Source organism: Enhydra lutris, unplaced genomic scaffold (genome assembly GCF_002288905.1).
Source record: "Enhydra lutris kenyoni isolate GAN:26980312 unplaced genomic scaffold, ASM228890v2 scaffoldscaffold74, whole genome shotgun sequence".
NCBI lineage: Eukaryota > Metazoa > Chordata > Mammalia > Carnivora > Mustelidae > Enhydra > Enhydra lutris.
The window spans coordinates 6,354,859-6,369,112 of NW_019154158.1; the positions used below are offsets into that span (position 1 = coordinate 6,354,859).

The 14,254-nt window shown below is 38.9% G+C and overlaps 1 pseudogene; it reads left to right on the forward strand.

The window, feature by feature from the left end:
• Positions 1-7,381: 7,381 nt before the first annotated feature.
• Positions 7,382-9,289, forward strand: LOC111160124 (annotated as a pseudogene).
• Positions 9,290-14,254: the final 4,965 nt, after the last annotated feature.

Sequence of the window (14,254 nt, forward strand, 5' to 3'; positions counted from 1 at the left end):
GTCGGCTTGAGATTCTCTCCCTCTGCCCCTCTCCCTGCTTGCGAGCTCTTTCTCTTTCTCAAAATAAATAAACTCTTTTAAAAAAGTTATTTATTTTAGAGAGAGAGTCTCAAGTGGACTCTGAGCTGAGTGCAGAAAGAGAGGCAGGGCTCAATCTTACGACCCTGTGATCACAGCCTGAGCCAAAACCAAGAGTTGGACACAACTGACTGCATCACTGAGGTGCCCCAAGATCTTGTTTTTAAGTAATCTCTATGCCCAAGTGAGGCTGGGACTTAGATAACTCTGAGATCAAGATTCACATGTTCTAAGACTGAGCCAGCCAGGCATCCCACTTGTGGTATTTCTAAATGGAGTAGAATAGAAAATAGCAGAGACTGATGCATAATAAGAGTAAATAGGTCTCAGGATAATTTTGTTTCAGTATGTATGTGTATCACTATATATATAAGTATTGAGTGAAAATATAAAATGTATTTCTTATCTTGATTTGCAGGAAAATGAATTTGAAAGCCACGAGTGAAAATCAGTAGTAAGGGGCTAGGGCATCACACACTGTCTAGTCACTCTATTTGGAATGGTTGGGGTAGAAGGATACTAGTTTAATTATGTCCCTCAACAGGCTCTTGTAGTTATGGCAAAATAAATTAGCTCCTCTATTTCTTTTTACTATTGAGGCTATCTTACTATTTATTTGGAAAAATTTTCCCCCTTGCAGATGATTCCTCCTAATGTGTAAATAGCAAAGATTCTAGGAATCTGGAAGTGAGTTATTTTAAAACCTGCCATTTACCCTCATGGGCTCAGAGCCCATGTGTTAGCTTCTTATAGTCCACTAGGTGGTGCTGTGAGGGGCCGGTATCCGCAAGTTACGCTGTCTCTAGACTCCAGCTTGTTTTGAAACTAGCAGATAGGTTTACTTAGGCAGAAAATCTTTTCTCTTCAGGTTCCCAGGCATTCCAGCACAAGATGTCTAGATCTCCCTCCCTTCCCCAACTATAACCTTGTCCTACAAATTGAGGAGGGTAGAGAATCTGGGATCGAGAAGGTTTTTGTTTTTGTTTTTTTTTTGTCAGTATTGCCATCTCTCCAAAGAGATCAGAAATGCTTTACATTCCCCCGTGGAAATCAATGAAGATGCTCAACTGCAGTGGAAGGACTGGAGGTTATACGCCCCCAAGACAATAACTGGCTTAGTGGGGGTATTGGAATTGGCTGAGAGGAGGGGAGGGAGAAGTTGTTAAAAGATCTCTTCTTTGGGGGTATCTGGGTGGCTCAATTGGTTAAACAGAGCTAAGTTTCTGCCTTTGGCTCAGGTCATAATCCTGGAGTCCTGGGATGGAGTCCCGTGTGGGGATCCCTGCTCAGCGGAGAGCCTGCTTGTCCCTCTCCTCCCTGATTGTGCTCTCTCTCACTATCTCTGTCTCACTTCTCTCTCAAATAAATAAAATCTTTTAAAAAATATATATATATTTATTTACTTTAAAAAGATTTTAAAAATTTGTCAGAGAGAAAGAGTGAGCACAAGCAGGGGGAGCAGCAGCAAGCAGAGGGAGAAGCAGACTCCCCACTGAGCAAGGAGCCCGATGTGGGACTTGATCCCTGGACCCTTGGTTCATGACCTGAGACAAAGGCAGATACTTAACCAACTGAGCCACCCAGGAGTCCCCCTGAAACAAATATATTTTAAGAAAAGGATCTCAGGGCGCCTGGGTGGCTCAGTGGGTTAAGTCTGCCTTCAGCTAAAGTCATGCCCCACTTCAGGCTCTCTGCTCAGCAGGGAGCCTGCTTCTCCCTCTCCCTCTGCCTGCCATTCCCCCTGTTTGTGTTCTCTCTCTGTGTCAAATAAATAAATAAAATCTAAAAAAAAAAAAAACAAAAATTTTTGGAAAAGGATCTCTTCCTTGAGAAAGCAACAAGTTATAGAATTTGATTATATTCAGCAAACATTTTTCAAGAGTTTTCTATAGTCTAGGAGAACACAAAGTTGGATAAATTTTGGTACCTACTTTCTAGAAGCTCTAGAAAAAGAGACAACATTCAACAATAATACAGTGTGATAAATAGGGGAATACACAGAGCACTGTGGAAGCAGATAAGGGACCCCCTACGTCAGTTGTGGTAGTGGGGGCAGGGAGATGGTGGTCAGGAAGGTTTCCCAGAGAAGATGACTACTAGGCTTCCATCCTACAAAGATGAATAGGAGTCCTCCAAATCTACCAGGTTCTGCTGTACTCAGGTCTCCCCTGGTGACTTCATGTACCTTTGTGATTTCAACAACTACCTCTGTGCTAATAACTTTCAATGTTTCCCAAGCCCAGTCATCTCCCAAACCTGCCCATCCAGTGTCTCCTATTTGTATGTCATTTTTCAAATTCAACTTGTTTAAAACCAAGCACTGGAAGAGACCCAAGGCTTTGATTTTTATAGTAATCATATAATTTTTATCCTTATTCATTATATGGGTGGATATCACTTCCTGTATGAATTACTTCAAAAGCACATTAACTGGTTTCCAGCTTGGATCTCTCTCCTCCACACCTTTCCCCAGTCTGTCCTACATACTTAGATCTTCAACAAGATTTATCTTCCTTAAGTCCAATGTTTATGTTATCATTTCATTGAACAATAACCTTTAGAGGTTTTGTTTGCTCTACCCAATGGAGACCAAGCTCCTTCATCCAACAGTCAAGCTAGTTGTTGTGGTTTGAATATTTGTGTTCCCCACACCTCTCCATTCATGTTGAAATTCTAACCCCCCAAAAGTGATAGATTTAATAAGTCGGGACTTTGAGTGGTGAATAGGACTTGAGAGTGGAGCCCTCCTGAATGGGATTTGCGCTTTTATAAAAGAGACCCCACAGAGCTCCGTAGATCCCTCCACCATGTGAGGTAACAAGAAGTCTGTGACCTGCAGGAGGGCCCTCTCCTGACCATGCTGGCACCCTGACCTTGGGCTTTCAGTCTCCAGAACTGTGAACAATAAATTTCTCTTGCTTATAAATTACCCAGTCTGTAGTATTTTGTTATAGCAGCCTGAATGGTTTAAGACAGCGCTCTCTGTTCTGGTCCTGAATGACTCTATATTCTATGATTCCCTTAAATGCCTTTTACAACCAAACTCATCCACTCAATGTTTATTTCCTGAATATAGCTTATGCTTAAAAAGAAAAAGATTTTATTTATTTATTTATTTGACAGAGAGAGAGACACAGTGAGAGCAGGAACACAAGCAGGTGAAGTGGGAGAGGGAGAAGCAGGCTTCTCTCTGAGCAGAGAGCCCTATGTTGGGCTCAATTCCAGGACCCTGGGATCACAACCAGAGCCGAAGGCAAACGCTTAATGACTGAGCCACCCAGGCGCCCTAGCTTATGCTTTTCTACCTCAGTGTCTAAGTTCGCTATTATGATGCTTTCTATGTTCAGATAACATTAAAGGCAGAAAACATACGTGACAATTTATATTTTAATATGTAAAGAGCTCTTACAAATCAACAAGGAAAGACAGCCACTCCAACAGAAAAAAATGGCAAAGTACATAAACAGACAATTCCAGTTGATATGGTTGGATTTAAATCTATCACCATGCTGTTTGTTTTTTATTTGCCCTATTTTTTAAAAAAGATTTTCTTTAGGGGCGCCTGGGTGGCTCAGTGGGTTAAGCCGCTGCCTTCGGCTCAGGTCATGATCCCAGGTCCTGGGTTCGAGCCCCACATCGGGCTTTCTGCTCAGCAGGGAGCCTGCTTCCCCCTCTCTCTCTGCCTGCCTCTCTGCTTACTTGTGATTTCTCTCTGTCAAATAAATAAATAAAATCTTAAAAAAAAAAAAAAGATTTTCTTTTTTTTTTTTTAATTGACAGAGAAAAATCACAAGTAAGCAGAGAGGCAGGCAGAGAGAGAGGGGGAAGCAGGCTCCCTGCTGAGCAGAGAGCCTGATGCGGGGCTTGATCCCAGGACCCTGGGATCATGACCTGAGATCATGACCTGAGCCGAAGGCAGAGGCTTTAACCCACTGAGACACCCAGGTGCCCCTGTCCTATCTAATTTTGTTCCTGTTTTCTTGCTAATCTTGGATTGAGTATTTTTATCTTCCCTTACTAACTATATATATATTTATTTAGTAGCTGCACTAAGGCTTACTATACACATCCTTACCTTACCACAGACTGCCTTCAAATAATATTATATGATTTCATGTGTAATGTAAGAAATGTATAGTAGTATACTTCCATTTTCCCTTTGTACATTCTTCTTGCTATTGTTGTCATACATTTAATTTCTACATATATCCCACTCTATATTGTTACTATTTTTGTCTTAAAGAATCTATTGTTTTTATTTATTTACTTATTTTAAGTAATCTCTACACCCAATGCAGGGCTCAAACTCACAACCCCAAGATCAGGAGTTGGATGCTTTACTGACTGAGCCAGCCCAGTGCCCCAAAGAGTCAATTATCTTTTATTTATTTATTATTTATTATTATTATTGTTATTTATTATTATTATTATTATTTTTAAAGATTTTATTTGTTTGACAGAGAGAGACACAATGAAAGAGGGAACAAGCAGGGGGAGTGGAAGAGGGAGAAGCAGGCTTCCCACGGAGTAGGGAGCCCGGTGCAGGGCTCGATCCCAGGACCCTGGGATTATGATCTGAGTGGAAGGCAGTCTTAATGACTGAGCCACCCAGGCACTCCTCAATTATCTTTTAAACAACTTTTTGAAAGTGTCTTTTATATTTACCTACATATTTACTATTTACATTCCCTTAATTTGTTTGTGTTGATCTCAGTTTCCATTTGGTATTATCTTTCTTCCATCTGAAGAAACTCTTTTGACATTTCTGGTAATGTAAGTGATAAATTTTTTCAGCTTTTGTTTGTCTTAAAATTTGTTTTTTGTCTTCATTTTTACATCCACTGAAAATACTATCATAAGTCAATATTTTTTCATTTAGCAACTTAAAGGTGTCAATCCATTGTCTTCTGTCTTGAATGTCTTTGTTTTATTTTTAAAGATTTTATTTATTATTTGACAGAGAGAGACACAGCAAGAGAGGGAACACAAGGGGAATGGGAGAGGGAAAAGCATGTTCCCCGCTGAGCAGGGTGTCGGATGGAGGGCTCAATCCCAGGAACCTGGCATCATGACCTGAGCCGAAGGCAGACGCTTAATGAGCCACTCAAGCGCCCCATGTCTTGAATGTTTCTGATGAGAAGTTAATGCTTATACTTGTCTTTGCTTAAGTATTTTTTTTAATTTTTATTTTTAAAAAAGATTTTATTTATTTATTTGACAGAGATCACAAGTAGGAGAGAGAGAGGGGGAAGAAGGCTCCCCGATGAGCAGAGAGACTGATGCGGGGCTTGATACCAGGACCCTGAGATCATGACCTGAGCCGAAGGCAGAGGCTTAACCCACTGAGATACCCAGGCACCCCATTTTGCTTCAGTATTTGTATCTCTTTCACTGTTTTCTTCTCAGATTTCCTTTTTATCATTGGTGTTCAGCAACCTGATTATGCTATGTGTCTAGGTATAATTTTGTGTTTATCGTGCATGAGGTTCATCACATTATTTGGATCTGGATGTTGATATTTCTTCACTAAATCTTGTGAACTTTTTGCCATAATTTCTGCAAATATTCTTTTCTGCTCTCCTTGTTTCCAGTGCTCCAAATTACGTATATGGTAGAATGCTTGATATCATCCAACAGATCACTGAGGCTCTCCTTATTTCCCCTCCAGCTTTCTTTTCTCTCTGTGCTTCAGTTAACATAGTTCTTATTTCTATGTCTTCAAGTTCACTGATCTTTTCAACTTCATCATCTAATTTTCTGTTAAGGCCATACAATGATATTTTTCATTTCTTTTGTATAGTCTCTGTATCTTTCCTCATTGGATTCATGGTTTTCTTTAAATATTTGAACTTATTACAGATGTTTTGAAAACTTTTCCTATTAATTGCATAATTTCTATCATTTCTGGGTCTATTTTTACTGTCTAATTTTTTTCTGGCTATAGACCACATTTTTTTTTTAAAAGTGCTTATTTATCTATTTATTTATTCGATGGTTGGATGGAACTTGTTTATTAGACACTGGACATTCTAAATGTTACATTGGAATTTCTGGATTTTATTGTCTTTCTTGAAGCGTACTGGGCTTCGTTCTGACAGGCAGTTAATTTACTTGCATATCAACTTGATACTTTTGAGGCAAGTTTCTAAACTTTGTTAGGGCAGGTCTAGAGTAGCTTTACTCTTGAGTTTGGCCAGTTTCAAGGAGTCTCCCCTCTCATGCCATGAATGTGCAGCCTACTGTTCAGCCAAAGACTCACAGGACCTCTATGTAAATTTGTGGAGCTCTTTCTTTGCATAGTTCCCTTCTCTCCAGTACTCTCCCACACAATCCAGCCTCCTCAGCCTCCTCCAAATAAAAACTCTGTCTTCTTACCTTAACAAAGTCAGTGTACTTTGCTTGGATTTCCCATCCTTGTGAGATATGCATATAGATATAGATAGATAGATAGGTAATAGATATAATCTGATGAGAAATTATGGGCAGATAGTTGGAATAATTGGAAGGTACACATAATTTGGTTTTTCCTTTTCTCTTAGGGATCACAATCTTAAGCCGCCTTTGCCCAATACCTTAAAACAGTAGTTTCATATATTTTGTGCAGCTTTCTAGGTGTGTGTGTGTGTGTGTGTGTGTGTGTGTGTGTGTGGTGGGAGGGTTGGTCTGAGCCAGTTACTTTGTCATAGTCAAAAATAAGAAGACAATTCAATTTTCACTTGACATAGAATTCTAGGTTTTTCTTTTAGTACTTGAAAGATGTCATTCCATTGTCTTCTGACTTGTATTGTTATCTTTGTTTTCCTATGTGAAATGTTTCTTTATCAGAAATGAAAAGTAAGGGGCACCTGGATGGCTCAATGGGTTAAAGCCTCTGCCTTCAGCTCAGGTCATGATCCCAGGGTCCTGGGATCAAGCCTCACATCGGGCTCTCTGCTCTTTGGGGAGCCTGCTTCCCCCCGCAACCCCCTGCCTGCCTCTCTACCTATTTGTGATCTCTGTCTGTCAAATAAATAAATAAAATATTTGAAAGAAAAAAAAAAGAAATGAAAAGTAAAAAACCAGATACACTTTATTCTTATGTTATTAAAGGAAAAAAAAAGAGCTCAGTGTGGTTTCAGGGAAATGGATACATTCATACTTCTCATGGTATAAATTGTCAAAGTGTTCTTGTGGGGACAATCTGACCTAAGATACTAATCACCCAAAATATTTTTCTAGGCACATAGGAGAATAAATATATATAAAAGAGCTTTTTAATTAAAAAGAAATAGGAGTCTGCTCCCAAATGCATCTGTAATTCAAAATGTCACACCCATACCCCCAAACTATGCCCTTCAACCCCAGTAACCCCTAAGTCTTCTTTGATGTGGATATTAGAGGGGAGCAAGTTGGTCGAACTGTCTTAGAGTTGTTTGCAGATGTACTCAAAACTGCAAAAAATTTTTGTACCTTGTGTGCAAGAGAAAAAGGCATTGGGGGCGCCTGGGTGGCTCAGTGGGTTAAAGCCTCTGCCTTCGGCTCAGGTCATGATCCCAGGGTCCTGGGATCGAGCCCCGCATCGGGATCTCTGCTCAACAGGGAGCCTGCTCCCCCCCGCCAAACTCTGCCTGCCTCTCTGCCTACTTGTGATCTCTGTCAAATAAATAAATAAATAATCTTTAAAAAAATAAAATAAAAATAAAAAGGCATTGGATCCACTACTGGGAAACCTCTCCATTTCAATGGATGCCCTTTCCATTAAATTATTAAGAATTTATGACTCAGGGTGTAGACTTCTCATATCAAAATGGGACTGATAGAGAAAGTATTTATGGTGAAAATTTTGAGGATGAAAATTTATTTTTTTAAAGATTTTATTTATTTATTTATTTGAGAGAGAGAGAGAGAGAGAGACAGAGAGACTGAGAGCATGAGCAGAGAGAGAGAAGCATACTTCCTACTGAGTAGGGAACCCAATGGTGGTCTCTATTCCAGGACCCTGAGATCATGACCTGAGCCAAAGGCAGATGAAAATCTACTGAGCCAGCCAGGCACCCTGAAAATTTCTCTCTTTTTTTTTCTTTTTCCTTTTCTTAAAAGATTTTATTTATTTATTGGACAGACAGAGATCACAAGTAGGCAGAGAGGCAGGCAGAGAGAGAGGGGGAAGCAGGCTCCCCGCTGAGCAGAGAGCCGGATGTGGGGCTCTAACCCAGGACCCTGAGACCATGACCCGAGCCAAAGGCAGAGGCTTAACCCACTGAGCTGCCCAGGTGCCCCTTTTTTTTAATTTTAAAAAAATATTTATTTATTTATTTTAGAGAGAGAGGGATTAAGCAAAAGTTGGGGGAGGGGCAGAAGGAGAGGGAGAGGAAGAAAGTCTCAAGCAGACTTCCCACTGAACGTGTAGCCGGAGGCGGGCCTCCGTTTCCCGACCCTGAGATCATGACCTGAACTGAGATTCATTCAGAGGTTTAACTGACTCAGCCACCCAGATGTCCCCGAAGATGAAAATTTCTATTATAAGCATGATCAGGGAGGTTTACTGAGCATGGCAAATGAAGGCCCCAATACAAATCGTTTTCAGTTCTTTTTCACGATAGTTTCAACTCTTCATTTGGATGGGAGAAAGGTGGTATTTGACCCAGTAATTAAAGGAATTGGTGTGGCAGGGATACTGGACAATGCAGACATGAAAGGTGAAAAACCTGCCAATTTGTGCATTATTGCAGAATGCAGAGAATTGAAGGGAGGGATGATTTGGACATATTCCCAAAAGATGGTTCTGGTGACAGTCATCCAGATTACCCTGAGGCTACAGATATAGATTTAAAAGATGTAGATAAAATTTTATTAACAACAGAAGACCTAAAAACAGCAGAAATACTTTTTTCAAATCCCAGAACTGGGAGATGGCCATTAAAAAATATACAAATATTTTAAGACATGTGGCAGGTTCAAAGACTGTTGTTGAGAAAGCAGATTGAAGCTGCTACTGATAGCTTTAAACTGTGTGCTGAATATTGGTGCTTGTAAACTGAAGATGTCAAACTGGCAGGGAGCAACTGACAGCTGTTTGGAGGCTCTTGAAATTGACCCATCAAATACCAAAGCATTGTACCCTAGAGCTCAAGGATGGCAAGGAACGATCAAGCATTGGCTGATCTTAAGAAAGCTAGCACCAGAAGATAAAGTTATCCAGGCAGAATTATGCAAGTCAAACAAAAAATAAAGGCATAGAAACATAAAGAGAAGCAGCATATACAAAATTGTTTGCCTAATAAAGAATTAAGTTTTACTTAAATATTATGCATTGATTATATAAAGGCAATAAAGAAAATTTAAAGGTTTTTGTCTGTTATATATGATCCCTGATGTGTTTGCTTTGATATTTCAGTTTCTCATTATTTGCAGTTTAGGAATACTAAAGAAAGTTCACTCTTAAAAAAAAATTGTTACAAAAAAACAAACAAACGCCACAAAAAAACAACAAACAAGAAAACCAAAACCAAAACCAAAAAGAAATCATACTGATTACATTTACATAAACTACAAAAATGAGCAAGACCAATTACTACTGTTAGAAGTTAAGATGGTGGTTACATGGGGCGCCTGGGTGGCTTAGTGGGTTGAAGCCTCTGCCTTCAGCTCGGGTCCTGGTCTCAGGGTCCTGGGATCGAGCCCCACATCGGGCTCTCTGCTCAGCGGGGAGCCTGCTTCCTCCTCTTTCTCTGCCTGCCTCTCTGCCTACTTGTGATCTCTGTCTGTCAAATAAATAAATAAAGTCTTTAAAAAAAAAAAAAAGATGGTGGTTACATTTGGGGAGTAGTGATTAAAAGGGACTTAAAGAAAAATTTTGAGATACTAGGTAAATAAATAAATAAATAAATAAAATATATATATTTTTAAAGATTTTATTTATTATTTATATTATATATTATATATTTATATTATATATTTATATTATATATTATATATTATAATATATATATATAATTATTTTGTAATTATATCGTAAAAACCCCAAAGCAAACAAAGAAAAACTTGGTCACTTTTAGAGGTTTCTAGGTTATCAACTAAATATTCCTAAAACTTTATAAATAGAGGAAAATATCAAACATATATTCTAACCTGTAAAGGACCTAATAATTAATAAGAGAAAAAATTTTTTTAAGTAGGCTTCAGCCTGGGAGTGGAACTCATGACCTTGAGATTAAGAGTCAGATAACTTGGGGGAAAAAATTTTTTTTTGAAAAATCACAGCTAACAACTGCAGAAGGAATTAGGGAATTCGAAAATCATCAGTAGGGGAGATATAGGTTTTATATGAAGTTTATGCATTTTGACAAATCCTTTTAAGTAGAATACATACTTTCGGAACAAATTAGTCATAGAACCTTGTAAAGGATTCATGTAGGTGAGGGGCCCTGAAGCTTAAAATTCATTAGCTTCATGGTAAGTCTACCTCTGCCCAGTTCTGCTAGACCCAATACTTCCTACAACTTCCAGTGATCTCTCAGTGAAATTTTTCACAAGATCGAATGTCTTAGATAATCTATTGATTCCATTTTTTGTTTGTTTGTTTTTTGCTTAGTGACATCCTCTGGAACCTACCTTTGAGCCTGTTAGTGTGGACTGGTTGCTCTCTGGACTACTTACATAGCTGATGTCCTGGGACTTCTCTTTGTCATCATCCTAGGAATGATTTTCACCTGTCTCATGTGTAAATTCCCATGTCCTTGATCTCAGGTTTTCCTCTTTCTGGGCTTACTTCCTCTTTCTGGTAGAGAACACCTTTACTGAGAAAAGGCACATAGGAGATAAATTGTTTGAGAGCTTACATTCATGAAGATGCCTTCCTTTATTCTACTCTCACGCTTAGTTTATGGTTTGGGTATCAAATTCTAGATTGAAAATAATTTCAGTGTGAATTTTGAAGGCATTTCATCTTTATTTTCTGGCTTCATTTTGTTGTTGTTGCTGTCATTGTTTTGTTTTGTGTGTGTTTTTTAGAAAATTTACTTTATTTAAAAAGTGTATATAATACATCCTATGATATAAAATTCTAAACAGTAAATTTTAAAAGGATCATAATGAAAAATATAAATATCCATTTTGTTTTCCTATGTGTACCTTTTGTATGTTTATTGTCTATACCTAGGCTTGCATTTTTCTTCATTTTACAGCCTGATTCATACTTATATTAAAAACATTTCAAATATCATAGACAGGTATAAAGCAAAAAGTAGAAATTGCCTTCTCTCCAGTCGCTCCTCAGATACTGGTAAATATCCTTTCACACTTTCAACCACCTGGTTATAGTTTTGCTTTTTTGCATAAATGGTTTCACATTATACATGTTGTTCTGTAACTTACTTTTTTCACTGAATACCATAATGGAAATCTTTCATGATACTATAATTTAGAGCTACTTCATTTTTTTAAAAAGCATTTTATTCATTTATTTGAAAGAGTGCACACAGGAGCAGGTTGGGGGGAGGAACAGGCAGAGGGAGAAGCAGATTCCTCACTGAGCAGGGAGTCCAACACAGGGCTAGAGCCCACAACCTGAGCTAAAGGCAGACGCTTAACCTGCTGAACCACCCAGGTGCCCCTACTTCATTCTTTCTAATGCTTGTACTTTATTCCTTTATGTATCAATATCTATTTAGCCAGTTCCCTCATGATGGCTCTTCAAAGTATTTCCAACATTTTATTAATAAAAATAATGCTGCAGCAAACGTGTTAATAGCTTATTTAGACAAATGAGGTTATTGTATTGACTTATATATCCTATGCTCCTCCTTTTAAAAATCAGGTTTTTAAAAAAGATTTATTTATGTCTTTTAGAGAGAGAGAGAGCATGTGCTTGTGTGCAAGTGGGGGAGGGGCAGAGGGAGAGAGAATCTCAAGCGGACTCCCCGATGAGTGCCAAGCCCCAACTGGAGGCTCGATCTCATGACCCTGAGATCATGACCTCAGTGGAAACCAAGAGCTGGATGCCCAACTGACTGAGCCACCCAGGTCCCTTAAAACTCAGATACTTTTAATGAAAGTCAAAGTATTGAAAATGACTAATGGAATATATCTGGGTAACGTGTGAATTTGATGGGAAAGAATCAGAGTTTTAGCAATCCGATTTTTATTAAGTAATATTCATGTCAACAAACCAGAAAGCCATGTAAAACTAACTTTTTTGAAAGACTATGACTGAGTTCGTGACCCTTATCTAGATTAAGGCTACTTTCTCACTATGGAATCTCTCTCAAGGGTTCCACTGAATTTCCTAAGCATATGCTTTCTGTTCCATGCTCAGAAGCTGCCTGGTTTATCTCAGTTGTCTTATCTATGTCTATCAGACCTGTTTGGTAGCAGGTGATGTTCATTTTTAAGATTTAAGATGTTTCTAACAAAATTTTCTGCTTTCAATGCTGCATTGAGAAGACAGATGTCATTTGATTCCCAATCCTTTATACATGACCTGTGTCTTCTCTTCGAAATCTTTCGGGATCCTCTCTTTAAGGTGATGATGTGATCGGTATATTTTTAAATTATTTAGTCAATAGTTTCCTCCTCCTCATTTCTCTGTTCCCCTTTCTAATATTGAATCTCTTTTGGACTGATACTTGAGCTTTTATGCCTTTACACTTCCTTATTTATTTTTTTTAAATATTTTATTTATTTGACATACAGAGATCACAAGTAGGCAGAGAGGCAGGCAGAGAGAGGGGGAAGCAGGCTCCCTGCTGAGCAAAGAGCCAGATGCAGGCCTTGATCCCAGGACCCTGAGATCATGACCTGAGCCGAAAGCAGAGGCTTAACCCACTGAGCCACCCAGATGCCCCACTTCTTTATTTTTTTCATAAGATTTTATTTTTTTAAGTAATCTCTATACACAACATGGGGTTCGAACCCACAACCCCAAGATCAAGAGCCACACACTCCACCAACTGAGCCAGCCACACACCTCTGTGCCTTTTCATCATATCTTTTTAAAAGATTTTTGACAGAAAGAGAGAGAGAGAACAAGCAGGGGAAGTTGCAGAGGGAGAGGCAGGCTCCCCAGCAAGCAGGAAGCCTGATGGAGGGCTGGATCCCAGGACCCTAGGATTACAACCTGAGCTGAAGGCAGATATCCAACTGACTGAGCCACTAAGGCGCTCCAGCCTTTTCATCCTATTGTCAGTCATTTTGTTCTACTTTCTTGGAGATTTCATTCACTTTAACTTTGAACTTTTCTAAGGGAATGTTTTTTTTTTTTTTTTGGCTACCAATTTTTAATTTTCATGACTTCTTTCTTTTTTTATTTTTAAAGATTTTTAAAGAATCCTGGGTGTGCTTAGATGGCTCAGTCAGTGGGTTTTTGACTCAAGTCATGATCTTCAGGTTGTGAGACTGAGCTTGCTTTGGGCTCCTACTCAGCAGGAAGTCTGTGTCCCTCCCCCTCAGTCTCCCTCTGCCCCTGGCCTGCGCATGCGTGCTCTCTCTCAAATAAGTAAATCTTTTTTAAAAAATTGTATCCTGTACTTGTTTCATGGTATTGTTTTTTTAATCTTTCTGAAGATATGAATTATATATAAATATATTTAAAAAGATTTTCCTGTCATTTAGTCTCTTTTTTTCCCAAGTCCCGCCCTTCCTTTACTGTTGTTTGTTTTGGTCTCAGTTTTCCATATGGGAAGCTTTTCTCAGATTACCTTGCGAAGTGTGAATTGTGACTGTCCATTTATCTGTGAGAGTTTGGAACTGAAGAAAAAAAAAAAAAAAACAGAGAAACAACCAAAAACGGTTAGAAGCTCTGTGTGTTTCAAAGGTATGTTGATAGATAAGTTTCATTGTCGGGTGAGCAGGCAATGAGTTGGCTTTTTGTTGAGGGGATCCCAAGTATCAGTAGCTGTAAGTTTCTCTGGAGCTACTCAGTCTCTCCAGAGAACACTCCAGTTTTCTGTGTTGTAGGTAAAATTGTGGCTTCCTTCCCAGCAGCTGGGAAGGAAAAGGGGTCTCAACGCTTCAGTGTAGCAACTGCAGTAGGCACAAAAAAATACACCCCCCACAAGACACATTCACTTTCTAGTCCCCAGAACCTGTCAATATTATATAGCAAGAGTGACTATTTCCTTGTATGGAAAGATGTTAAGGAAATGAATGATCTAAAGAAGAGTTTATCCTGGATTATCTGGGTGGACCTAATGTAATT